The 26165-nt window shown below is 38.8% G+C and overlaps 1 protein-coding gene across 2 annotated transcripts in view; it reads left to right on the top strand.

Moving 5' to 3' along the window:
* Window positions 1–665: 665 nt before the first annotated feature.
* RAP1A (RAP1A, member of RAS oncogene family) overlaps window positions 666–26165 on the top strand; it is a 79412-nt gene continuing 53912 nt past the window's right edge. Inside the window, exon 1 of one of the 2 annotated variants that reach the window (XM_068963777.1) lies at window positions 666–681. The gene's annotated coding sequence lies outside the window, so the exon portion shown is untranslated. Of the gene's footprint in view, window positions 682–1078; window positions 1096–26165 lie in introns of those variants that run through there. The other variant, XM_068963778.1, reaches the window with a different exon arrangement.

The following is a 26165-nucleotide window of genomic DNA, read 5'->3' as shown; positions in this document are numbered from 1 at the left end:
TCAAGAGTCTTCTCCAACACCACAGTTCAAAAGCATCAATTCTTCGGCGCTCAGCTTTCTTCACAGTCCAACTCTCATATCCATACATGACCACTGGAAAAACCATAGCCTTGACTAGACAGACCTTTGTTGGCAAAGTAATGTCTGCTTTTCAAGATGCTATCTAGGTTGGTCATAACTTTTCTTCCAAGAAGTAAGCTTCTTTTAATTCACTTCCATTATTCTCTGCGCCTAGGACAGTGCCTGGCACCTACTAGATACTCAATTAGTACTTGTCAAATGGTCGTATTCCCTCCAAAATTCTTCTCCTGAATCTTCGAACCATTTCTCATTTCATTTCCGGCCTCCACACCCAGCCCAAGCTAAAAGCCGAAGCTCCCCCACTCCTCCCGCGCGGCGTTCTGAGCTCTTCCACCTCCTTCCTGCGCGGCCCCTTTAAGCGGACTCCGGAAAGCCGCGGGGAAGGCGGGGCCGAAATCTTGCCGACGCCAACTCGAAGGGGCGGGGCGGAACTTGGGGGCGGGGCCTGCGTGCTGCGTGCGTGCGCGTTCTGGAGGCTCCGCCGCCGCTGCTCTCGAGGCCGCTACCGCCGCCGTCGCCGCGTAGAGCCGGAGCAGGAGCCACGGCCGAGAGGAGGGAGGAGGAGGAGGAGGAGGTGGAGGAGGTGCCGGACCGGGGGGGGTGAGTGAGGGGCGGGGAGCCGGAGCCGGCCCCAGAGGGAGCGAGGGGCTCGGGTCGGACGAGTCCGGGCCGAGGCGGCTCCTGTCGCCGGTCAGTCCCCTGGCTCCCCCTTCCTCCTCCGTGTTCCCTCGGTGTCCGGGGCGGCGGCCCGGGGGCCTGGCCGGCGGGAGGGGCCAGGACTCGGGGAGGCCCGGCCGCCGCCACCGGGGCCGGAGCCAACCACGCCCGCGGACCGAGCCGGTCGACTGTGGCTGGGCCTGCGGGAGAGGGACGGGAGGGGCCCGGGCCGGGTGTGGGAGAGAAAGAGGACATTGTGTCCCCCACCCTCCAACTCCCCGAGGTGTCATGGCACAAGCCCATTTCCCTCGCCATCTCCCCGGACACAGTGCCCTCGCCCCTTGCTGCCTGAGAGAGGTACTAGATTGGACATCGCTTCGTTTTTCTTCTTGCTTGTACCCTGACTAGGGTCAGCTCTTTCAAACCCAGTTCACCCTTTGAGGGGCACGCGAAGAAGAGAGTTGGAGGGTTGGGTGAATTTTCTGACCTCCCTTGACTGCTGGAGAAGTGTGGGTAGACGGGAGCGGTGCCCTTTCTGTGTTCACTTGTCAGGGTTCGGGATCTCGCATTTCTTCATTCTCCCAGTGCACAGAGCTGACATTTTTTACACCCCACTCCACCTCTCAGCCCCTTTCCCGCCCTCTGTCCCCCACGTCTTCCGTAACATGCCATGTGTTCGCCTTTTCGGCGTTGCCTTACTTGGGTCTCTGCTTCTTCCCTGAATTTTGTTAGGGAAGAGGTCACCGTGTGATTTTTGTCTTCCTTCAGGCTGGGACTGGTAGGAGTGTTTTTTTGCCCCCTTGTTCAGGAAGTTAAGGACGGTGTCCTCAGCTGAATTGTGTAATTTACTGCTATGGGGAAAAGACGAGGGGAAGACATCAACTCACAGGGCTAAGAAGCAGAGTTTAGGGGACCTTTCGACCTCTTGGAAAAAGAACTAGCGTTCTGGAGTCATTCCGTTTGGGGAGAGAAGACCATTCTGTCACTGCTTTGAAGGAAGTGGGGTATAAAAAGAAAGGGAATAACAGGGCAGGAGGTTAATGGGTCACAGCCGTACAGGTGGCCACAGTTTTCTGTTTTCTGGGTTTGAGATGATTCTTTTTGTTTTTATCACAGTAAGAGTAAAGTATCAGCCCTAGGTTTTAACGTGAAGCTCCTACCTTCAAAAGAATGCTGAAGGGCAGTCTCAGAAGGGATGCTGCTGGAAACAGGATTTGGAAACTTTATTTTGGTTTCCTGTCACAGTGTGTGGGGGTGGGCACACGTGTGTGTAGTTTTTCTTTTCTTTTGATGTAACTGATATCTGTGGATATTTTGACATAATAAGCACTAAATCAGGCCCTGAGCTCCTTTCTGTCTGTATTATGATTTTCTATACCACTTTCTGTTTGAAATTATATTTGTGTTCGCTGGATTTCTTTTTAGTCTGGTGTTTCAGTGAATCTTGTTTCCTATGTATTTTGAATTATGTACTACAAAATATGGTTAAGTGTAAGGTGCTCAAAATCACACTATGCCCGGCACATGGTAGGCACTTGGTATTTCTTGAATGAAATGTGTTATTGCAAAGATGTGTCTGGTTTTATATATTTTCTATCCTTTGAGAGGTAGCTCAAATTAGATTTCACTTCACTTCCAACATACAAAATACTGATTATTAACCTTTTCTGGGCCACTGACACCTTTGAGAATATAATGAAATGCACATATAGCTCTCTCCTCAGGAAAGAAGTAATAGACATTTAGGTACAGAATTTTACATCTTCAGGGACTCTCTGAAGCCAACCATGTGTGCTTGTCTCAAATGTAAACTCTGAGTATTATTCAGTTCTATATTAAAACTGTTCAGAAGGCTTTGTTCACCTTCTGTGGGACCTCAAGCATGTGTATCTACCCTCACAGACTTATTTGGGTCTTTGGGAACAAAGATTTTAAGACTGATTGTTATTAACAGTTTTATGGGAAAAGTTCTCATAATATTTCTAAACAGATGGCTTTGAGGGAGATAAGATTGTCATAGTCACTACTGACAGCTTAAAATCGTAATCACAACTGACTTAGATTTTTTGTTGTTTAACTCCTTAGCAATATGACCAGCACTTAAAAGTGTTCACAGATCATTTTTCCTATTCTCTTGCAAGTCTGTTTATATGCATGTTTTTTTGTGTAGTTAATAATTATTGTATCAGTATTCAGTATCTGTTTAACAAGTGCTTTTTAAATGCCTATTATGTGAATAAAACAAAGTCCTTGCTATCATGGAGTTCATATACTAAACAGGAGAGATGGGCCATAACCATATAAATACAGAATAAGTCAGATGGTAAGAAATACGCAGAGAGTAAGGTGGGGTTAGAGGATACAGAGAGTGGCAAGGAAGGGTAGCCAGGGAAGACATGATGCTGGAGTAGAGACCTGAAGAAAGTGAGGAATTCATGCTCTCTAGGGGAAGAAGATAACAGGCAGAGACCACTCAGTGTACTTGGCCTTTTGGAGAAGGCCAGTAAGCAGGAGGGAAAATGAGAGAACTTGAGATTAGAGAAGTGGCCGAGGCCACTGTAAAGCCTGTAGGCAATGGTCAGAACTTTGAATTTTACTTTGAATGAAATGGGAAACCACTGGAGGGTTTTGGGTAGAAGAGAGAACTCTTCTGACTAAAGTCTGTGGGAACTGTTCTGGCTGCTATGTGGAAGTTAACTTGGGGAAGGCAGCAGGGAGTGGAAGCAGGAAGACCGATTAGGAGGTTAATGTTCATTTTAAACCTTTTTGCATGGTTGCAAATTAGTCTGTCTACCTGCCCTTGGGCATATAGATACTTTCCTTTTCCCCTTATTGAAAATAACAATGAAATGAACACTTTTGTATATTCAACATTTTCTTTCTTTTTGAATATTTCCTTGGAATTTATTTCCAGAAGGACTACTAAATCAAAGTATATAAATACACTTGTCTTCTTGCTGTATCTATTAATTCCTTCAGAGAGTAGTTTGTGCTAAAGTGACAGCCACAGTTGTTGATCTGAAGTTTCATGCAGTGTCACTTGAGTGAATATTACTTAATACTTGAACAATTTGAATTATAAAAAGAGACCTTTTAGGTCATTAGGTTGAATTTTCCAGTAGCTAGCTCACATGAGTTCATAATGTTTGTTCAACTCTCTCTTTAACATTTTAATAACAGGGTGCTAATTGTTGGGGATAACAGTTGAATTAGGCAGGGTCTCTGCCCTCAGGAAGTTTTATATTATGTAATAATTTGTGATCTCATAGTTAAATAACTTAAAATCTTGCCAGTGTTTACTGTTACTCAAGAACTTTGTTAGTATATGGTTGGTGATCTTTTATAAAGAATAGATATCCCAGTCAAGCACCTAATTTTTCATATTAATTCTTTTTTCTTATAAAAGGACTTTTCAGTGGTATCAGCGATTAGTTTGATTTCTGTTTTGTATGTCTTTAGAATCTTAAATCTCTGATAGCCTCATGTTTGGAGAAGGAAATGGCAACCCACTCCAGTGTTCTTGCCTGGAGAATCCCAGGGACGGGGGAGCCTGGTGGGCTGCCGTCTCTGGGGTCGCAGAGTAGGACACGACTGAAGCGACTTAGCAGCAGCAGCAGCAGCAGCAGCCTCCTATTTTGTTCTTTGCAGTAAATTATGCAACTAGCACTTAGTTGAGGACTCTCATAGTTGAATTTTTAAATTGTTGTAATTCTTTATAAGTTATTCAAAACACAGAGACTATTGTTTCTGTTAAGTCAATATTGCCTCTTTGAAATTTTATTTAGATTATGAGGAAGGATGATATCAGTCTGTTTTAATAGAATTATACCACTGTGATGGCATTGCTAAGCAATTCAGAAGTCTAAAAGGTTTGATTTGACATGAGCAGAAACTCCAGCATCTATAAAGTGAGTGGGCTGAGCCAATAGAGTTTACCTGCAAGCACCGAGCACTGTGTCTCACACATGCTAGGGACCCAGCAAATGTCTATTGAACCTCATATAACCTCTAAGCTCCCAGTTCTAAAATTCTCATTTTAGAAGGTCAATAAAAATATCTTGTATAAAGCATTTATATCTTAATGTTGTGGTGAGTTTAAAATTGTGAACATAAACTTACTTCCTCCTAATGTTCCTTCAAATTGAACTCATCAATTTTAAAAAGAGTTATGGCATATTGCCAAGTATTTTCTGCTCGTTCTGATGTCATATACTGCTATATGACTTAATGCCAAATTCGTATATTATGGAAATGATTACTGCTTAAAATAAAGATACTTAAACTTTCTTATGTTACTGAGACAGATGAAGGGTCCATTTTTTTCCCTTTTGTGTGTGTCTGAAATTTGGAGATTACAAATGGTAGTTTTTGTGCTTTTCACTTTCATATACAGAGAAAGTATTGGCCATTTTACATGTTGAATTTTTGTAATAGTGGTTATAAGTATGCAATGAAGGTTCACACACGCTCTCTCCAATCCCGTTTGCATTCAGTTTTGAGATGACTGATTAAGAGAGCAGTTTGTTTCAAAGTTAAAAGATCCAGATTAGTATTGAACCTATAAACTTAGTTTATCACAATGTTCTGATCCATTAAGCAGTTCAGCAGAGAACTGTGCCTTGTTCTCATTTCCACTTGAAAATAGGCCTTGTAGAGGTAAAAGGTGCAAAGGAAATTGTGTATGATGGTTAAGGTGGAGTTGAGATAGTGTACTTTTGTTAAGCAGTATAAAAACCATCCTTTTATTATAATTTTCAGAAGTACATGATATACACATGGAGGATTAAATATATTCTATGAAATTATTTTCAATTGTTAGACTAATGGCTTTCTTTAAAGTTCTAATGACTTATTTAGGCTGTATAAATTTAGATTAGATAAATCTGGAAAAGATTTCTTTGCATATCCAGTTTTTCCAGGGATAGAGATAGTTTCCTATCTCCACCCTATTTATTTAGTTCACATTGATAGAGAGTGCTTCAAAGTGTGGAATGGTAAAATTAACCAAATTTAGGATTAAATGCATAATTCTATGTCTGGTTTCAGAATATATTTAAATTAGGCTATACTTCATAAGGTTAGGAATGTACTAAACTACACATAACTGATAAAAGACACTGTTGGATTAATTAAAACTGGAGATGACTTACTTTGAATTCACAAATGCATATGTGTGCCTGTAACATGCATGGTTGTTTGCAGTGCTATGTTATACTCACTCAGAACTGTAGCTAGGTTATCAGTGACAAAAGTGTATACTCACTCAGAACTGTAGCTTAGTTATCAGTGACCAAAGTATATACTCACTCAGAACTGTAGCTTAGTTATCAGTGACAAAAGTATAAAGTTGAAGAGACACAAAGAACTGGGTACAACTGTTTCTTTGGACAAAGCCCAGATGCCACTTATATAAGATTCTAAGTTAGTAATAGTAGGAATTCTTATTGCAGACTGAACATTTCAGATCTGTCAAATGTGTGATCCAGAGAGTAAATTCATTCACTATTTTTCATGATATTTTTAAATTCATAGGATCATTCTGTTCTAGACAAGTATTGTATAGAATATTAAGCAAGCAACCTTAACTTAATTATTTTAGCAGCTGACATTTAACACTAATCTTTGGGTTTTATGTAGTTTTCAGTGTCTATCCCAAATCATTGATGTCTTTTAAGCTACCTTTTAGATTTCGTTGTGTAGTTGTGGAAATATTGCATAATTTCATTAATAGATTTCAGATTCAGTCATTGAACAGATGTTTCAGTGACCCAGTATTAAGCTGTTTGATGGAAACTGAGACGTGGGGCTGTAGTTTCTACTCTAGTATTATAGTCTGGTAATGTATTTTGTTTGCCAGAACCTGACATATGTTTTATAAATAAATGTTGTGTTTTCATGATTGATTAAAAATAGAACGATACTCATTTTCTAAGTGAAATCTTTGTGATATTTTAATTATCTTTCAGTTGTTAACAACTATTTCTGTGGTCTTATTTTCTAACAGCTTTTTAGTATTTGAGCAAACCAGTCTCCCATCGGTTAAAATATACAGTAAAATAAGAACTGCTTGTTCAACTGCCTGTTTTACTTCTGTTGGTCTTTTTTTTCCCAAGTTGCTTTTCTGCATGTATCCTACATTGTAGGTAAGTTTTTTCCTGGTTCAGCTAAGTTTTAATTCTAATGTTTAATGTGAGACGTTTGGGAGGTTTTTTTTTTGTTTTTCAGAAGGACAGCTTAATATTTTTTCTACAATGATTAAAATCATCCTGTGCCACTGAAGTGAACTATCCACTAAAAGATAGTAGTCAAATGCATCAGTGTGCATTTTTAGTGATGTTGTTGGTAGTTTGCCAGATTTATTTTCAAGTTCCTCCCAGACCTAACTGTGATGTGCTTATAAGGCAACAACAGTATATTTAGTTAATTTGTGAAATGAGAATAGTTTTTCTGGTTTTTCCATTTTGCATGTTTTGAGTTAGGATTAATTGGACATTTATTATCCTCAGTAGGCATACAATAAAACAGTTCATTTAACTGTGGTCTTTCTGCTGGAGTATTGGCTGACTTTTAGATAGCCTTGTGTGATTTCATGAGTACTACTGAGTTTTGGATGACATTCTTCACACAGTCTAAAAGTACAAGTAAGCCTAATAAAAGCTGGAAAGAAAACGAGTTTGATGCTTTCTTTGCAGTAGGAAGTGTAGTTTCTAGTCCAAGCAATATGCCCTTGTTTGTTTCAGGGGCATATTTCAGGGGTTATGACTGCTTAAACCTTTTTTTCTTGTTTAAGCGAATTCATGTTCATTGTGGTGGCAAATTTTGACAAGAGCGTAAATGTAAAGAAGAAATTGAAGATTACTCATAAACCTATCGCCCAGAGATAATTTCTACAAACATTTCAATTTACTTTTTTTGGTTCTTCTCCTTTCTTACTTCTTTTCAATTAAAAAAAAAAACCTCTGAAATTATACTTCTGTAAATGTGGTTTTGCTCCTGCTTTTATCTCTGAACAGGTTATTGTTCTCCTAGTATGGGACTCTTAGGTTGATCTTTATAATACTACTATTTTTAAATAACACTGAGATACACATTTTTGTACATTTATACTTGATTGCATCTCTCTCTCTCTCTTTTTTTTTTTAATTTTCCTTTAGGGTAGATTCCCAGAAGTGGAATAACTGGATCAAAGGGTGGTTACCCTGTGTATGAATGTGTGTCTCACAGCACCTTCAATGGCATTGAGTAGGTCAGTTTTTACAACCTTTGCCAATTTGATAGATACCAATTACAGTTCTTGGGGGGTGATCACAAAATCCTCATATTATTAATAATCTGTAAAAACATCAAAGGGTACGATTATTAATTTGCAGTCATCCTTGAAAAAGTTGCTTAGAATGAATTTCTTTGAAAATATTTTAGTAAAAGTAATCTTTGTGACAAAAAAGATGTTCCTTGACATTACAATTTCAGTATTGTTCTTCTCTTGAAAAGAAATAGTATTTAATCTTCTCCCTTTACTAAAATAACAAACATGAGAAGGCTTATTTTATAGTGTGTAAGTAGAAATATGTAAAACTAAATTATTTCAGATAGAGGAGAGGGATAGTCACATGATTCAGACTTTAAAAAACCCTCAAACTACACAACTTAGTGTTTAGAGCAATAGCTGTAGAGTTAAGCAGCCTGTATTGAAATCCTTGCTTTGCCACTTATTCAGTGTATGATTTGAGGCAACTTACTGAGTATACAGTTTGAGGATATCTACTAAATATATAGTTTGATGGTTTTGAGCTTTGGGTTTCTCATCTGTAAAAGGAGAATAATAATACCTACTTTATAGGATTGTTGAGAGGATTAGAAATACTGTTTAAGACTGCTGAGCGCATAGTAGGCATTTAATAAAAGCTGCCAGTTGTTGGGTTTGAAATTTTGGCGGGGTGGGCAGGAGGAGAAGGGGACGACAGAGAATGAGATGGCTGGATGGCATCACTGACTCGATGGACGTGAATCTGAGTGAACTCCGGGAGTTGGTGATGGACAGGGAGGCCTGGTGTGCTGCGATTCATGGGGTCGCAAAGAGTCGGACACGACTGAGCAACTGAACTGAACTGAACTGAACTTGCTGGGTGGGGCAGAACATATCTTTTGTATGTCCTTATTTACATAAATAAATGCAGAGATGCGAAGGGGCCTTGAGCAGTGGCAGCTGAGAGGGAGTGCGGGGCATTCTTTGTGCGGTAGGAATGACATGAGCCAAGATAGAAGGTTCAGGGCAAGTTGGAGGACAGAAGATTGATTTGACAGAAGCCTAGGCTTGTGTAATTAGAAAATAATGGCAGTAAGGGCATAAAGATTGATCGGGACTATGGAAGTCATTGAGTGCTAGGTTGAGAAGTATAGGCTTTATGCGGGAGCACAGGAAGTTTTGATATGAGGAATAAGATCCGATCAGAGCATTCATCTTTTGAAAATGAATCTAGATGCAGAGTACAGAATGAATTGAGGAAGAAAGAGACTGAAGACAGGGAGACTGGTTTAAACACACAGGAGCATTTAATCTCCTTTTACTAAAATAAACATGAGAGGTAAGCCAAGATCTGAGAGTTTAACAGAAAACAAGAGGAAAGGTTAGGGGGGCGTTGCTGGGAATCAGCCATTGTGAAGATCTCTAGATCTTCAGAGATATCCAGTTTAGAGATGAAATTCAAAAGAAAGAATCTGAGTCTAATGAATAGGCTACATAGAGTTAGGTGTGTAACCTTTGAGAGAAAATAGGACTCTGGTTGTACACTGTGTTTGTTGCTGAGTTTTTAATTGGTTTGATTGGTAAAAGATTCCTGTTTTTTATCAGTAAAAAGCATATGTTTATGCTATTTCTTTGACAAATATATAGTCTACAGAAATTTACTTATCTAGCATTTTGAGTTCGTAGCTAACAGAGAATCCTCACTTTTAGACGTATTTCTGGAGAAGGCAATGGCACCCCACTCCAGTACACTTGCCTGGAATATCCCATGGACGGAGGAGCCTGGTGGGCTGCAGTCCAGAGGGTCGCGAAGAGTCGGACATGACTGAGCGACTTCACTTTCACTTTTCACTTTCATGGATTGGAGAAGGAAATGGCAAGCCACTCCAGTGTTCTTGCCTGGAGAATCCCAGGGTCGGGGGAGCCTGGTGGGCTGCCGTCTATGGGGTCGCACAGAGTTGGACACGGCTGATGCGACTTAGCAGCAGCAGCAGCTGGAGGTATTATTAAAATAGGGCTTCCATGGTGGCTCAGATGATAAAGAGTCTGCCTGCAGTGTGGGAAATCCGGGTTTGATTCCTGGGTTGGGAAGATCCTCTGGAGAAGGAAATGGCAACCCACTCCAGTATTATTATTGCCTGGAGAATTCCATGGACAGAGGAGCCTGGCAGGTTACATACAGTCTGTGGGGTTGCAAAGAATATGACACAGTTAAGCAGCTTGACTTTCTTTCTATCTTAAAATACTTAACTGTAAGGTAAAATTCTCCTGTATGTGGTTTTCCAGCTTTCATGAATGTAAATGGACTTTAGAAACATCAGTTTTGAGAGCAGAAGTGATGAAAAGTGAAGTATAGCTTCTTAAGCAGCTTATAATGTTGAAGACAGTGAAATATGGAACAGCAAAAAATAGGAAATTAAGTACATGATCTTTAGAAAAAATAACACTTTCAGTACTTCTTAATTTCTTAATTAAAGAAAAAAGAGCAAATGCTGTTCTTAGTCATTCTGGTACCTGCTTCTAGCTCTGTGGTAGCTGTGCTTTCCACTTGGTTGAATACTATGTAAGCAAGTTAGCCTAAAGATTGATATTAATATTTCTTTTTGACTGAGAGGTAAACTCACATGAGCTGTGAATTATCTGCTTACTGTCTCCTTTTATATTACCTTTTATATAAAAGAAGCAACCTCCAATTTTAAAAAAGTAAATACAGGCTTGTGTTACATTCAGGGTGTTTGCATTTTTTAAACCATTGAATTTTATACCTTTTCGTAATGTTTCTTTTAGTTTCCAAATATTTTCTAAACTCAGAAATAAAGTCATTATTATTTCTATTCACATCTCTCCACTTTACAAGTATCCTTGAAAATATTTTTAAATTAATAAGCAAATGTAGCATATAGTATTGGGGATTTTATGTTTGCTTGTTTGTTTGTTTTCCACAAACACTTTTTTTTCCTCATATAAGCCCAGATCTGGTGAACTGTGTGATTATTTCTTTACTAGAGACCTCAGATAGTCAAAGCAGGGATTTAATGTCTCAAGCTATAAGATTCCAGTTGATTCTGTTTTGAATTGATTTGAAGATATTCATGTTTGTCAACCAAAATCAGAACTACAGTGATTTTCCTCGGACTGATCACTCCTTTCCTTCCTTCCTTCTCTCCTGTCATAGCTGATAACAGGATCTTCCCTGATTTGGGCCATGCTGACGCTGTCACTGTGATGTCAGCTATGGCTTCCCAGTCTGTACTTCTCACATTCTTAGAGGCATTCTTGTTTCTTGGCAGGAAAAATGTTATTATATTGAGTGGCTAGCAGCTCATGGTATATTATTATAAGAAAAGTCAGTTTTAAATGTCAGACTGCAATAAAGCTAAAATTAAAAAAAGAATATTTACTCAGTTTTTGCATGAGGTGACCTATGAGGTTTGTGAAACATGAATAGATTTGCATATTTTTCTATCCCAAAGGATTGTCATAAAAGAAAATAAAGCCCACTGGTTGAATAGCTTATTGTGTATATTTCTTAACTCTTTTTTTTAAATCAAAAGAACATTATTTCTTATTCCTTTTGAATAAGTTTTAAATGCTAAATAAGTTCTTAACAAAGAAATCATAGACCTTCCCCAGAATAACCTTAAACACTTTGGCTGGTTAGCCAACAAATATTTATTGAGTGATTATTGGTTACCTGGTACTATTTTAGGAACTGGAGATAGGGCAATGAGTAGACTGCTTTTGTGGAATTCTTTATACCAGTGGGGTTTGGTGGTTTTGGAGAGAAACAGTAAATAAATAAGTGAACAGATAATTTAAGAGGTCACAGATGCTATGAAGAAGCCATAACAAGAAGAAATGATAGTGATGGAAGGGTTTAGATTGAGTGCTGAGGAAAAAATTCCCTGATGATATTTATTCTGACACCTCAGTCACAAAAAGCCAGACATGTTATGATCTGCAAGAAAAGTTAACCAGACAAGAGGGCCAGTTGGTATAAAAGCCCTACAGTAGGAAGCAGCTAGTCATGGCTGAGAAGTGGTAAGCTGAGGGGAGACGGCTAGCTGAAGTTGGCAAGGGGCAGATCACATAAGGCTCTGGTGAAGCGTTTGGATTTTGCTTTTATGAAAGCAAAGGAAGTACACAGGATAGCACTCCCTACCTTTATAGATAAATATGTACAACTTTTGATGTTGAAGATAGTGTTACTAATGAATCTGGCTTGAAACAAATCTGCAGGGTAACCAGTATTTTTCCAGACGTAGAAAATCACTAACTTACACATAAATTGTGTTTTCCCCAGGGGTCTGCAGAAATAGGAATGGATTCTTTTTAATGCTGCAAAAAGCCTAGTATTTGCTCTCAATAGACTTACACAGGTGCAATACTATGTATCTTTGGCCAGTAATTATATTAACTCAAATCTTTGGGACTAATTGCCACACTCTCCTTACCATGCATTGTGGTGATTTGCAGGCTGTTAATGAAATGAAACATTGTGCTTATGCCTCAGGAACCCAGCATTGAGTTTCATTACTTTTTATGTCTTTGACAGTTTGAGAGTTCTTGTTAGCCATTATATATCTGGTTAATAAAATATCAGTGCATTTGATAGACAAAACTCTTTGAAGACCTGGAATCTGTGGAGAATAAAAGATTTTTCATAGTTAGTTAGGTTGAGAACTACTGTTAAATGTCCCAATTTCTAGAGAGACTTAGAAGGAAAAGGGAACTTTTTTTTTTGAAGGTAAAGCCCTTACATCCCATTTCATCTGTATATCAAATCTGTGAAATAAATATTGTACATTTTTTGAGGAGGATGAAACCCAAAGTAATTATATACATGAAAATGTATAAACTCTGTTTAAAAATTTTATTTATTTGTTTTTGGCTGCACTGGGTCTTCATTGCTGTATGCTGGCTTTCTCCAGTTGCAGCAAGTGGGAGCTACTCTCCTTTGGGGCGCGCAGGCTTCTCGTTGGGGTGGCTTCTCTTGTTGCAGAGCACGGGCTCTAGGTGTTCAGGCTTCAGTTGTGGCATGCAGGCTCAGTATCTGTGGCTTGTCGGCTCTAGAGTGCGGGCTCAGTAGTTGTGCACGGGCTTAGTTGCTCCACAGCACGTGGAATCTTCCCAGACCAGAGATGGCACCCATGTCCCATGCACTTGAAGGTGGATTCTTATCCACTGTGCCACCACAGAAGTCCCACAAACTCTTAATTGTAGAGGATAATGTTGACAGCAAACTTTGAGAAGAAAGGATTACAGCAGTAGAAAGCACAAAATGAGAGGCCAGTAAATATTTGTGTCTTTCATGCACACATGAATGAATGAGTAGGCGAACGACAGAAGACTGCCTCTCCCTCTAATCTTCAGTGCAGCACACTCTTTCTTCTAGATGAGTCTAGAAAACTGTTCAAAAATAACTGACTTCACCTGTTTTTCCTCTGCAAAACTCACTTCCCCATGAGGCTTAAATTGCTTAAAATAAATCACACATTAAAAATTCTGAGAGAAATAAAGACCAGAAACCCAGAAAGTGTAATTTTCACTAAGATTCTGACTACTTGAGTAGTCCCTAATGTTTTCAGCTTACAGGAAATTTGCTCAAATTTTTGCATTCATATTCAGGATATCATCATCTTTTGGTTCTGTTTGCATCACTTAAATTTTAACTGTTTAAAAGTTTAGTTTTTTGAAATGAACGACAGTAATCAAACTGTTTATGCAGCAAACATGTGTTGTCCATCTAATCTCTGTTTCATTGTGGGGGAAGTATGTGTGTATTTGTGTCTTCTACTAGTATATCATTGGAGAAGGAAATGGCAACCCACTCCAGTGTTCTTGCCTGGAAAATCCCATGGACAGAGGAGCCTCGTGGGCTACAGTCCATGGGGTCTGAAAGAGTCAGACACGACTGAGCGACTAAACCACCACCTCCACTAGTATATCATAGTGTGTGATTTGTTCAAAAATATGATCCAGTAATTTTGGGGCATTTAATGGTTAGTAGGGTTAAAAAAATTACATAATGGGACTTTTTTCTCCAACTGATATTAATACTCAGGCAGAACAGCAGTATGAGATCTAACCTTTCAAATAAATTAATATCTTATTAATTAAGTGTAGAGTACATTTCAGTGATCTCACACGCAAGTAAAGTAATGCTCAAAATTCTCCAAGCCAGGCTTCGACAGTACATGAACCATGAACTTCCAGATGTTCCAGCTGGATTTAGAAAAGGCAGAAGAACCAGAGATCAAATTGCCAAAATGCATTGGATCATTGAAAAAGCAAGAGAGTTCCAGAAAGACATCTACGTCTGCTTTATTGACTACGCCAAAGCCTTTGACTGTGTGGATCACAACAAACTGTGGAAAATTCTCGAGAGATGGGAATACCAGACCACCTGACCTGCCTCTTGAGAAAGCTCTATGCAGGGCAGGAAACAACAGTTAGAACTGGACATGGACCCACAGAGTTCCAAATCAAGAAAGGAGTACATCAAGGCTGTATATTGTCACCCTGCTTATTTAACTTCTATGCAGAGTACATCATGAGAAACGCTGGGATGGGTGAAGCACAAGCTGGAATCAAGATTTCTGGGAGAAATATCAGTAACCTCAGATATGCAGATGATACCACCCTTGTGGCAGAAAGCGAAGAAGAACTAAAGAGCCTCTTAATGAAAGTCAAAGAGGAGAGTGAAAAAGTTGGCTTAAAACTCAACGTTCAGAACACTAAGATCATGGCACTTGGTCCCATCACTTCATGGCAAATAGATGGGGAAACAATGAAAACAGTGAGAGACTTTATTTTCTTGGGCTCCAAATCACTGCAGATGGTGACTATAACCATGAAATTCAAAGCCACTTGCTTCTTGGAAGAAAAGTTATCTAGACAGCATATTAAAAAGCAGAGACATTACTTTGCCAGCAGAGGTCCATCTAGTCAAAGCGATGGTTTTTCCAGTGGTCATGTATGGATGTGAGAGTTGGACTAGAAAGAAAGCTGAGCACCAAAGAATTGATGCTTTTGAACTGTGGTGTTGGAGAAGACTCTTGAGAGTCCCTTGGACAGCAAGGAGATCCAACCAGTCCATCCTATCCTAAAGGAAATCAGTCCTGAATATTCATTGGAAGGACTGATGCAGAGGCTGAAGCTCCAATACTTTGGCCACCTGATGTGAAGAACTGACTCATTGGCAAAGACCCTGATGCTGGGAAGGATTGAAGGCGGGAGGAGAAGGGGACAACAGAGGATGAAATGGTTGGATGGCATCACCGACTCAATGGACATGAGTTTGAGTAAACTCCGGGAGTTGGTGATGGACAGGGAGGCCTGGCGTGCTGTAGTCCGTAGGGTCACAAAGAGTCAGACACACCTGAGCGACTGAACTGAGCTAAAGTGAACATTTAAATGAATTCTTACTAGGAATGGATACTTAAGAGATGAAAATAGTTGCTGATAATTGAGAGTTTGAAAGAAACTATTTTAGTGGAGGGTTGCGAAAGGGAAAGAATTCTAATACAGGATTTTCTGTAAGGGAATGGATAACACATGGAAGTTGTTTTGCTGGACTGTGGAAAAGAAATTTATTTTCACCTAAAGAGAAAAGAAGGGAAATTGATGAAATGAGGGCTATTCGGAGATAAATTAACATTGAAGGGTAGAAAGAACACTTCAGGTTAAATATGGTGGCCTAGAGGGACCTTCTGAGAGGTTATGACGAATCTCACCATTTGTGGCAGTATCACTACTTCGTGCAGGATGGGATCTGTCTTGTTGGTTTGGGTCTGAAGTACAATAAACCTGGACAGAGTGAAGAGCCTTGTTTTTGTGAAGAATGGGACATATTTTTAAATTTGTTTCTAGTAGTTTGAGACTAAGGTTATAATATGACAGGTCTATAAAAGATAACTTTATGTGATACTTTGGTTCTTGGTATCCTCAGAGTGCTCTTTTTGTCTTTTAGGGGTTTGGGGGCTAGATTTCTGTATGAGTTTTCAACTGCTCTGCTGTTACATTCTTCTGCTCTTTATTTTAATCATATAGTCAAGTTTAGTAAAGACATGTGTAACCCCTTGGCCTGAAATTTTCACGCTTCAGAAAATTGTTTTGCATATAAAGTACAAGCAACAATTTGCCCTGTTGATGTGTATATCTAAAAGTTGGTATACTTGAAACTTTTATATATTGCTTAAGAATATTAGATTAATTTAAGAAAAACCATGGACAAGTGAGCTTGAGGGTGAATCTTATGTCTCAGACTCCCCTTTATTTGTTTAGATCTTCAGATACTAGGTTATTTCGATGATGTTTCTTTTATATCCATATGACAGATCTGGAACTTAAGTAACTCGTAACTGGAGAAATACTTCAGTTCAGTTCAGTCGCTCAGTCATGTCCGACTCTTTACGATCCCGTGAATTACAGCACGCCAGGCCTCCCTGTCCATCACCAACTCCCGGAGTTCACTCAGATTCACGTCCATCGAGTCAGTGATGCCATCCAGCCATCTCATCCTCTCTCGTCCCCTTCTCCTCCTGCCCCCAGTCCCTCCCAGCATCAGAGTCTTTTCCAATGAGTCAACTCTTCGCATGAGGTGGCCAAAGTATTGGAGTTTCATCTTCAACATCAGTCCTTCCAATATATACTCTTTAAAAGAAAAGTTCCCGTGCCTTTTGAATATGGAGTTTCACACCTGGGATGAACTTTGTGAAACATTCTTTTGAATTTTAAATAAATGGTAACTTCTTACTGCTATTTAAATATCATGGTTTTTACGTGGAAAAAGTGACGGCCTTATAGTTTAAGTACCAACCAAAATCTGCAGTTGAAGCCATTGCTAGGAGGGTGTTAGGTGATGAAGTCATCTGTCATTCCTGCTTTACTTTAGACTTGCACTGCTGTCATCGGGAGGACAAGCTTGGGAGTGTGCCACCACTAGTGCCGTCTGCTTGTGTTGCCTGTAAGCAGTAGGCCGTAAGCATCGGATGTAAAGAATCATTGCTTTGTGGTGTTCCAGGCTGGCTCTGTTTAGGTTCAACTGGACTGGGCTGAGCTTGTGTCTACATGGGTTGTCACATTTTTGATCTTTGGCAACCATAACATTTCCATAACTATGTATGGAATACATAATATATGTATGTATTAATGCCTTCTGTGTGTTGGTGTGCTGAAGATGGACAAGTGAGGTTTTTTAGTAATGCAGAGAGTGCCTATTTAATGAGTAAAAATTTTTAAATGATTGTTTTTTTAAAGTATTCAAGTACTTGAAAAAGAGAGATGACTCTATGTGACGGACCAACTGTCCCCCCTCCACCTTGTGGTTAATTTTCACAATATAAGAAACTTTTTTTTTTCAATCCTATAAGCCAGTGTTTTATAGAAAGTCAGTCATATAATGTGCTTCCCAGGTGGTGTGGTGGTAAAGAATCTGGTGATGCAGGAGACGTGAGTTCAGTCTCTCAGTCAGGAAGATCCCCTGGAGTAGGAAATGGCAACCCATTCCAGTATTCTTGCCTGGAAAATTCCATAGACAGAGGAGCCTGGCAGGCTACAGTCCATGGGCTGGTAGAGTCAGATGCTCCTGAACGCCCATGTACATGCACACACACACAGTCACATAGCATTTGTCCACACCATTTAAAAAAAGACACCTTTGTTAAGAGAGAAAAAGTTGATTAACAGTGTTTATATAGTACGATTTCAGTTCTTAGGTTTACAGGTTCCTATTGATATGTAGAATGTAGGTGAAAAGGAAACATCAGAAGGACCAAAGTTATCACGAAGTTGGAATTCTAGGTGATTTTTATTTTTCTTTTTAATTTTAAATTTTATTTCCTGAATTTTATACACTGTTCATATATTTTATAATTGGGTTCTAAGATGAGTTCATTATAGAATGTGAAATTGAATTTAATAAAGCTTTTAAAAATGAAGGTTCTTTGGGGATAAAATGAGTTAAAGGCTTTACAAATGAATTAAACAAATGTATTCCTGAGATGGAATTATGCGTAATGATAAAGTTTGTACTTTAAGGCAAATTTAAGTTCATTTTCTTGGTGTAGTGAGTGAGAAAAGAGGGAAAAGTACTGTACTGTTGTATGATAACTTGGGAAAACTTTTGATGCTTCTCACTCAGGTTTGCCTCAGTTACATTCATTTGTATACTGTTTTATAGATGATTGTTAATCACAAGGTATAAGCTTATGTATATAAATGATATGCCACCTCTCACTCTGAATATTTGGTCATTTGATACTGCATTTGTGGTTAGGAGGCAAACAATCCATGGAAGTTTATATGTTAGTATCTACTAGCTGTTACTTCATTTCTTTATTTCTTGGTTGTTTTCATTTGTAGAATGGAAAAAGAGCAGTACCTATTTCTTAGACATGTTTAAAGATTAAATAAGTATGCCTGGCATACAGAAAGTTCTTAAATATTGCTACCGTCATTATTACTACCACCAAAAGTTGGCATTGATGTCTGTAAGAAATTGGAGACAGTTGCTAGGGAATGAAGTAGTATCTTAATCCTTTGTGCCTATTTTGACTAACCAGTATATTCTTCTTTAGTTAAGTGGGAATATTGCCTGTACAGTTAGGTGAAGTGAAGTGAAGTCGCTCAGTCGTGTCCGACTCTCTGCGACCCCATAGACTGTAGCCTATCAGGCTCCGCCGTCCATGGGATTTTCCAGGTAAGAGTGCTGGAGTGAGTTGCCATTTCCTTCTCCAGGGAATCTTCCCAACCCAGGAATCCAACCCGGGTCTCCCGCATTGTGGCCAGATGCTTTACAGTCTGAGCCACCAGGGAATTCATTATTTATATACACAGTAAATCTTGGCATATGTGGTTTCACATTTTAAACCCAGAGTACCTAGCGGGAGATTTTTAATTTGGGGTAGGCAAAATTTTGAATTCTGTATATTTCAAGGCTGACATGCCAAATACAATATTAACTGAAGAGAATTGAGTGTAGCTGACAGCATCCTAGTTATTATTACCCAGCAGTGATTTTTGTTTTCTACTTGTTTACTAAACTTGTGTTTCTTTGTGAATGATACTGCCCTGCCTGAGAAGGCCAGTAGTTAATGCTGGGTTTTGCAGATTTTGCAGTCCACAGGTTGCAAAGAGTCGGACACGACTGAGTGACTTCACTTTGCAGATTTAACTGAAATGACTATTTTAGTAGCAAAATTTATGAATTTTGCTTATTTTTTTTAATATTCCTCACAATGCCTTGTACCCAGTGGAGATAATGGATAATAGGATATATATCTGTCTGGGTTTCATATTTCCATAGAGTGGTATGATGATAGAATTGTGCTTCATTTAATAAAAGCTACTAGCCTCATCCCTAGAAATGTTGATTTTATTATCATATCTGCAGTATGGTCAAGGAACCTTGTGATCCCAGATGATTCTGATGCAATACTCTTTCAATTTCTTTTTCTCTTATAATTTCCTTTTTTAGGTCTAGCTTTTAAAAGAGTTAATTATCCTTGATTTCACTGATTTTTCATTGCTGCGCGTGGGTTTTCTCTAGTAGTTACAGCAAGCAGAAGCTACTCTCTGGCTGTTGTGGCTCGGGCGTCTCGTTCCGGTGGCCTCTCTTGTTGCTGAGCACGGGCTCTCGGGTGCTCAGGCTTCAGGGGTTGCGGCTCCCAGGCTCACGAGCACAGGCTCAATAGTTGTGGCCTAAGGGCTTAGTCGGTGGCTCCGATGGTAAAGAATCTGCCTGCGATACAGAAGACTGTGGTTCAGTCCCTGGGTGGAGAAGATCCTCTGGAGAAGGGCATTGGCTACCCACTTCAGTATTCTTACCTGGAGAATTCCATAGACAGAGGAACCTGGCAGGTACAGTCCATGGGACTGCAAAGTAAAAAAAAGTGAAAGTTGCTCAGTCCTGTTCGACTCTTTACCACCATGTGGACTGTAGGTCAGTGGAATTCTCCAGGCCAGAATACTGGAGTGGGTAGCCTTTCCCTTCTCCAGGGAATCTTCCCCACCTAGGAATTGAACCGGGGTCTCCTGCGTTACAGGCGGATTCTTTACCAACAGAGTTTTCATGGGGTTGCAGAGAGTCCCACACAGCTGAGCAGCTAACACTTCCACTTCCACTTTCTTTCATGGGCTTTAGTTGCTCTGCCACATGTGGCACCTTCCCAGAGCAGGAATCAAACCCATGTCTCCTGCACTGGCAGGCGGATTCTTAACCACTGGACCACTAAGGAAGTCCCTCTGTATTTTTATTTTAACATTGTGTGTTTAGAACTCTGTACTGTATTTTTGAAACTTTAAGACTATAGGAATAAACTTTATATTTACTAACAAAAATTAATGTTAACTTTTCATAGTGTGTTCCTTTTCAGTAGTTCAGTGTACATATATTACTTATTCAGACTCAAGTAATACCTAGTTCATTGTAGAAAAAAGTGAGAGTACTGATGAGATAGTTTCTTAGCCTTTCTTATCATTATCACTTGCTTCCCTCTGTCTAGTCTTTATATGTTTTTTCCTAATTGTTCCCCTCATGAAATTTTAATACTGTATATTTGTTTATTTACTGTATGTTAATCTTTTTCTTTATACACTAAAAGGTAAAGATTTTTTTACCCCTTTAGGAGTGATATTGCCCTTGTTGGAATGAGTGCAATAAACTAAAAGGAAAATCACCCTTCATTTACCTCCCACCCTGTTAATGTTTACTAACATCTTGCCCAGTGGTTTTCAGTACATACCTTTTTTCCTTCAGAAAATGAAATCAGATGCATAATAGTTCATGCTCCTTTTAAAAAGTATATTGTGACATTTTTGTCAAGATGAATATATTTTAGTATTTATTGGATAAATAATAACAATAGATAGTAAATACTCTGTTATGTGAATTTGCCATCATTTAAAAATCTTATTCCCTATAGCTTTCAATATTTTATAATAAAAACTTTTTTGAATATCATTGTAGTTGAATTTCTCCAGGCATTCTTACTTATTTCCCTAGGATGAATTCCAAGAAATAGAATTATTTTATTCTGTATATCTTAATATTTTTGATATGTATAACTTAATGAAAGTTCCTTTCTCTAAGGACAGCCACTAGTAATATGAATATTTATCCAGCTTTTTCCTGTATATATTCTAACATAAATAGTTTATAAACTTGTATCTATGTATCTTTTGAAAAAGATTAATAGGCTGAACTTTAACTGTGGCAAGTTGCTTTTTCTTTTTTGTCCAAGGCATTTTGGTCATCTTTTCATATGACTCTTGTAATTTATCTCATTTCTTTTTGGAGTATTTACTGAATTACTGTACACATTTATCCATTCTTCTGTTGAAGGGCCTTTTGTTTCCTGTTTTTGTGTGTGTGTGTGTGATTGTTTCTGGCATACGTATTTGTTTGCTTGTGTTTTTCTGTTTCATAAATTCCCATTTATGGTGGAATTGCTGGGTCATTTAAGAATTGAAATGGCATTATATGCTTGAGTCTCTTTAGGCTTTCTCTTTTTCATCTTTTATTTACCTACTCTAATGTTGGCACTAGATTTTCATTACTACACTTTATAGTGTTGTGCTCTTATGTCTGGAAATACTAAAGGTTTCTTTAATAGGCAGATGTGTATATTTTTCAGATTCTGAGTTATTGTTTTAAGTTTGGCTAAGTTTTCCTTTTTTTTTTTTAAGAAGACAAGTAAATGTATTTTAACTAGAATAATACAAATTTTTGAGGACTCACATATTTAGGCTTGAGAACTTTCAGTGCCTGGCAATAATTCAGAATTCTGAAAGCACCTCTGAGTTGCACAGTGGACGAACAAGTTGTCATGCTGTGAGCTCTGTGGAAATACTTGGAACCACAGCATTCCTGTCCAGCATTTATTTTAATCTTTGGTTTATTGATTGAAATATCTTGGATATGTACTCTCTTTGTTATCTAACTTTTATTCCTTTTAAAAGGACATATAATATCTCTCTTTCTACATTTTTGGTAATGCTCTTATTTTAAATATCTCATAATATATGCTGTTTCTGCTTACATTTTTTCAGAAGTTTAGTTTCCTAAAGTTCAAAATACATGAGAATAGATCCATTAAACATTGTGAAAGAATTACGCTTTGGTTTTCAAAGTAGAAATGTTTTTAGGCTTTTAAGACATTTTTTTCTGAGATAGCTTCTCATTTAAATTTAACTGCTCACACCATTACCCAAATCTTTAAATGTTGTTTCTGACCCTACTTACTAACTGTAACCTAACTTTTTTCTTAAGACGTACTTTTGTTTTTTTCTTTTTTTTCCCCCCTCTGGGCGTACCACATGGCTTGTGAACTCCATGCCCAGGGAACTCATGCCCTCAGCAGTGAAAGTGTGGGGTCCTAACCACTGGACTGCCAGGGAACTCCCTAAGACATTTTTGAGCGAGACTTTAAAACACTCTTAATGTTCTGGAAGACTTAGTTTACCTCTGTCAAGAAAAATCTCTTCTGAGAGTACCATGTTCACCACTACATTAAAAGTGAATGATAATGAATAGAATACATGATATTCAGTATTGGCCCCCTGATGTGAAAAGTTGGCTTTTTGGAAAAGACCCTGATGCTGGGAAAGATTGAGGACAGGAGGAGAAGGGGACAACAGAGGATGAGATGGTTGGATGACATCACTGACCCGATGGACGTGAGTTTGAGCAAACTCTGGGAGATAGTGAAGGACAGGGAAGCCTGACATACTGCAGCCGATGGGATCACGAAGAGTCGGACATGACTGAGCAACTGAACAACAAATGATATTCAGTACCTAGGCAATTCAGAGAGGACTGTTTTCTAAGAGTTGGAGTTAAGTTCTTACCACAGCTAGCTTAAGCTCATTACAAAGGCCTTGCTTTGGGTCATGGTTCTAGCCAAATGAAAACCAACCATGTTCCTTCATGGTCTGGTTTTTCTTGCCAGTTATGTTTCAGTGTGTGTGCGTGCTGAGTCGCTTCAGTTGTGTCCAACTCTTTGCGACCCCGTGGACTGTAGCCCACCAGGCTCCTCTGTCCATGAGATTCTCCAGGCAAGAATGCTGGAGTAAGTTGCTGTGCCTTCCTCCAGGGGATCTTCCCAACCCAGGGATGGAACCCACGTCACTTACGTCTACCTGCATTGGCAAGCAGATTCTTTACCAATAGACATCTCAGATGTGGTTTTATCTGTTGAGGCTTACTTAGCATTTAACCAGGTTTGAGGTTTTATTCTTTAGTGTAAACTTAAACACTGTGTGAATGTACATGAAGCTGGGTCTTTTACTGAGAATCACAGTGGCAAACGAATGACAAGATGTGCTTGAACATTAACTCACTATGACTTCAGACCTTTGGCCAAGCCTTTGTGATTGCTTGGATGTTGTCTTACTACCCGTATTGCCTACTTTGTTTCTGAAGCCATGTTACAAACTTGAGATTCATTTAAATGAATAGTGCATTTAAAGGGGAGATTTGATTTTAACTGTAATGTGAGATCATTACAAATGATTATAAAAATTAGAATGTGTAATAGATATTTGTGTTTGTAAAACGCTGAAGCATTTCCATTTTACTGTTGCTTTTTACAGTTCTATTTCTGTGTTGCCTTTTGCTGTGCTGGGTCTCTGTTGCGCATGGGCTTTTCTCCAGTGTGGTGAGCAGGGGCTGCTCCCTAGTTGCGGAGTGCAGGCTTCTCACTGTGGTGGCTTCTCCAGGCGCGGAGCACGGGCTTCAGTAGCTGCGGCATGTGGGCTCTGTATTTGCAGCCACCAGGCTCTAGAGCACAGGCTCAGTAGTTTTGGCGCACGGGCTGGTTGCTCCAAGACACGTAGGGTCTATGGGAGCAGAGATTGAACCTTTGTCTCCTGCATTGGCAGGCAGATTCTTTACCACTGAGTCACCAGGGAAGCCCTTATTATTTTTTATTATTTAAAATATTTTCCCCTCACTAGGTACTGTGATAAATTAGTACCAGTAAGACTTTAGTTAGTTAATAGTCATCTGGTGGAAAAGATTCTTTAATAGATTTGTTGGAATATACATCTCTGCTACACATAGAAGTTGGGGAGACCGCTGACAAGAAGTAGACTGCTTTCCAGGAGGGTACCAAGTAACTTTTACTGGCTCTTTATGTAGTTATTTTCATATTCAAAGTATGATTAAAGTAATCCTCGGACATCCTTTTTTTTTAGTTACACTTTAAAAATTATTTTAAATTAATCAAGTAATACATTATAAAAAGAAATACAAGTTGACAAAAAACACAGATCAAGTAAAAAATATAGATAAGGCAAAAATAATGGTTATCTGTTTGCTGTGTATCTTATAGAAATTTCTGTATATACATGCATATATAAAAACATCTAGTTTTATTTTCATACCTACTTATTTTTGGCTTATTTTAAGTTTTTAGATGTAGTTGATACACGAAGACTTAGAAATGCACTTTGCCGGGATGCTATGGTACTGAATGAAAGCTCCATTCTGGGAAGAAAAGTTTTGTCTGTTTTCCCCATCTCTGCTTTTGCCCCTCCCCTCACCGGTACTCTTTTCTTTCGATCACCGCCCTTCTCCTTGAAAGGAGAGAAATGTAGTGTGGCAGGTCTCAACCCTGTGAGACTGTGTATTAGAATTAACTGAGAAGTTTTAAGAAATATCAGCATCACGGCTCCACCGTCCAGATTCTTATTTAATTGGTCCTGATGAGGCAAGACATGTGGGAGGAGAACATGCTTTATCTTGGCCTCCATATAGAAGCTTGCCTGAGCTTTTGACTTCAAGTATAGTTTGGGGAAGGCAGTGATTAAATCCAGGGGGGCATCTTCCTGAGTTTCCTGTCTTCAAGAAAGAAGACAGGCATAGGTGTCGGTCGTCCCTCAAGTTCTCTAATAAATATACAGCCACAAACATCTTCATTTATTCCAGTGTTGGTTCAGTTACATAGTTTGTAGTACTTTAGTTTTAAGGAAAATCAGCATCATTAGTACTGAGCAGATTAGACAGACAAGAAGATGAGTGATAAAGCAGTATGATGTTGCGGTTAGCCGCATGGATGCTAACGCCAAGCAGCCTGGGTTGTAGTCCTTGTTCTGTAATTTATGTCTGTTGAGCTTGGCAGGTTTGTTTTAGCCTCTCTGCCTCATCTATAAAATCAGGGTCATGGTCTCCACCTCATAAGACTGTTGTAAGTATTAAAAATATTAATATATGTAAAGTGCTGCAAACAGTATTTTGTGCATGATAAGGTTTCAAAACAGTATACCTACAATTAATTTATTCCTTTTCTTATCTCCTCTTTTCTAACATTTCCTACCTTTTCTTGCCCATTCCTCCTAAAGATAGGCTGTGGTTTTTCTGAGAAACTAGATTGGGGATCAGCAGAGACTTTTCAGTAAAGAGACAGAATACTTTAGGCTTTTAGGGTCACACTGACTCTGTTGCAGTGCTCAGTTCTGCTGCTACAGGCAGAGCAGCCATAGACCATCCGTAAACAGACGTGCATAGCCACGTCCACTTTATTTATGAACACTGAAATTTGAATTTCATGTAGTTTCCACGTGTCACAAAATACTGTTTTTCTTTAAATTTTTTTCTTTTTATTAAAACAAAAAAATTGTTTTAATGTGGAAACTATTCTTAATTTATAGGCCACACAAAAACAGGTAGTAGACTGAACTAGTGTAAAGGAGCCTGAACATTCTAACAGCTGTTTTAGACACCCTTTTTTTCTTAAGTATGCCTTCATTCTTTAGTTTCTCTGTACTTTGGAGGAGTCTAGAAAATGAGTTTTATTGCCATTAGGTTTAGAATTTAACACGTGTATACCTGTGGCGGATACATGTTGATGTATGGCAAAACCAATACAATATTGTAAAGTCATTAACCTCCAATTAAAATAAATAAATTTATATTTTAAAAAAATAAAATAAAATAAAATTTCTGCCTACAACTTTGATCTTAAACTATTAGCATGTGGTTGAACAGTGAGATCTTTGTGGACTCTCCTTCTCAAGCGGTGACATATATAACTGTACTTGGTGTTCTTTGGTTGCAAGCAACAGAAACAGACTTTATCTTGTTCTCAGCATCAGTAAACAGCAGATATTTGTATTAGTCAGGGTTCTCCAGAGAAACAGACCAGTAGGATACATGTGCGCACACACATTAGACATATAC

The sequence above is a fragment of the Capricornis sumatraensis genome, chromosome 2 (genome assembly GCF_032405125.1).
Source record: "Capricornis sumatraensis isolate serow.1 chromosome 2, serow.2, whole genome shotgun sequence".
Taxonomy (NCBI): Eukaryota; Metazoa; Chordata; class Mammalia; order Artiodactyla; family Bovidae; genus Capricornis; species Capricornis sumatraensis.
Note: the sequence above shows the minus strand (reverse complement) of the source record. Positions and strands in the feature narration are given on the sequence as shown.